Source organism: Etheostoma cragini, chromosome 19, assembly GCF_013103735.1.
Source record: "Etheostoma cragini isolate CJK2018 chromosome 19, CSU_Ecrag_1.0, whole genome shotgun sequence".
NCBI classification, from domain to species: domain Eukaryota; kingdom Metazoa; phylum Chordata; class Actinopteri; order Perciformes; family Percidae; genus Etheostoma; species Etheostoma cragini.
Window position 1 is genome coordinate 15,196,387 of NC_048425.1, and position 2,629 is coordinate 15,199,015.

Sequence of the window (2,629 nt, forward strand, 5' to 3'; positions counted from 1 at the left end):
AACAGCAGCTCCTACGACAACAGCCCCGACAACTGCCACACCAACGACAGCAGCACCAACAACTGCTGCATCAACAACGACAGCCCCAATAACAGCTGCACCAACAACAGTCACACCTACAACTGCCGCATCAACAACAGCCGCACCTACAACAGCTGCACCAACAACAGCCACACCTACAACAGTAGCACCAACAACAGCCGCACCTACCACTGCCACACCAACAACCGCCGCCCCTACAACAGCCACAGCTACGACAGCAGCACCTACAACTGCCGCACCAACAACAGCAGCCCCTACTACTGCAACACCAACAACAACAGCACCAACAACAGCCGCATCTACAACGGTAGCATCAACAACAGCAGCTCTTACGACAGCAGCACCTACAACAGCAGCATCTACAACAGCTGCACCTACGACAGCTGCAGCTACAACACTAGCAACTGCAACTGCTGGACCAACAACGGCAGCACCAACAACAGCAGCTCCTACGACATCAGCCCCTACAACTGCCACAGCAACAACAGCAGCACTTACAACAGCAGCACCAACAACAGCCGCACCTACAACGGCACTACCAACAACAGCAGCCCTTACAACACCAGCACTTACTACAGCAGCACCAACAACAGTTACATCTACAACTGCCCCATCAACAACAGCCGCATCTACAACAGCGGCACCTACAACAACCGCATCTACAACTGCTTCACCAACAACGGCAGCCCCAACAACAGCAGCAACAACAACAGCAGCACCTACTACAGCTGCAGCTACAACAACAGCACCTACAACTGCTACACCAACAACGGCAGCACTAACAACAGCAGCACCAACAACAGCCACACCTACCACTGCCGCACTAACAACCGCCGCACCTACAACAGCCGCACCTACCACTGCCGCACCAACAACCGCCGCACCTACAACAGCAGCCCCTACTACTGCAGCACCAACAACAACAGCACCAACAACAGCCGCATCTACAACGGCAGCATCAACAACAGCAGCTCTTACGACAGCAGCACCTACAACAGCAGCATCTACAACAGCTGCACCTACGACAGCTGCAGCTACAACACTAGCAACTACAACTGCTGGACAAACGACGGCAGCACCAACAACAGCAGCTCCTACAACATCATCCCCTACAACTGCCGCAGCAACAACAGCAGCACCTACAACTTCACAACCAACAACAGCAGCCCCTTCAACAGCAGCCCTTACAACAGCAGCACTTACTACACTAGCACCAACAACAGTTGCATCTACAACAGCGGCACCTACAACAACCGCATCTACAACTGCTTCACCAACAACGGCAGCCCCAACAACAGCAGCAACAACAACAGCAGCACAAACTACAGCTGCAGCTACAACAACAGCACCTACAACTGCTACACCAACAACGGCAGCACTAACAACAGCAGCGACAACAACAGCAGCTCCTACGACAGCAACCCCTACAACTGCTGCACCAACGACTGCTGCACCAACAACAGCAGCACCAACAACAGTTGCATCTACAACTGCTGCATCAACAACAGCTGCATCAACAACAGCGCCACCTACAACAACCGCATCTACAACTGCTTCACCAACAACGGCAGCACCAACAACAGCAGCACCAACAACAGCAGCACCTACTACAGCTGCAGCTGCTACAACAGCACCTACAACTGCTACACCAACAACAGCAGCACTAACAACAGCAGCGACAACAACAGCAGCTCCTACGACAACAGCCCCGACAACTGCCACACCAACGACAGCAGCACCAACAACTGCTGCATCAACAACAACAGCCCCAATAACAGCTGCACCAACAACAGTCGCACCTACAACTGCCGCATCAACAACAGCCGCACCTACAACAGCTGCACCAACAACAGCTGCACCAACAACAGCCACACCTACAACAGTAGCACCAACAACAGCCGCACCTACCACTGCCGCACCAACAACCGCCACACCTACAACAGCCACAGCTACGACAGCAGCACCTACAACTGCCGCACCAACAACAGCAGCCCCTACTACTGCAGCAACAACAACAACAGCACCTACAACAACCGCATCTACAACTGCTACACCAACAACGGCAGCGACAACAACAGCAGCGACTACGACAGCTGCCCCTACAACTGCTGCACCAACAACAGTTGCATCTACAACTGCCGCACCTACAACAGCCGCCGCTACGACAGCAGCACCTGCAACTGCCGCACCAACAACAGCCGCACCTACCACTGCCGCACTAACAACCGCAGCACCTACAACAGCCGCCGCTACGACAGCAGCACCTACAACTGCCACAACAACAACAGCAGCCCCTACTACTGCAGCTCCAACAACAACAGCACCAACAACAGCCGGATCTACAACGGCAGCATCAACAACAGCTTCAGCTACAACACTAGCAACTACAACTGCTGGACAAACAACGGCAGCACCAACAACAGCAGCTCCTACGACATCAGCCCCTAATACTGCAGCACCAACAACAACAGCACCAACAACAGCCGGATCTACAACGGCAGCATCAACAACAGCTGCAGCTACAACACTAGCAACTACAACTGCTGGACAAACAACGGCAGCACCAACAACAGCAGCTCCTACGACA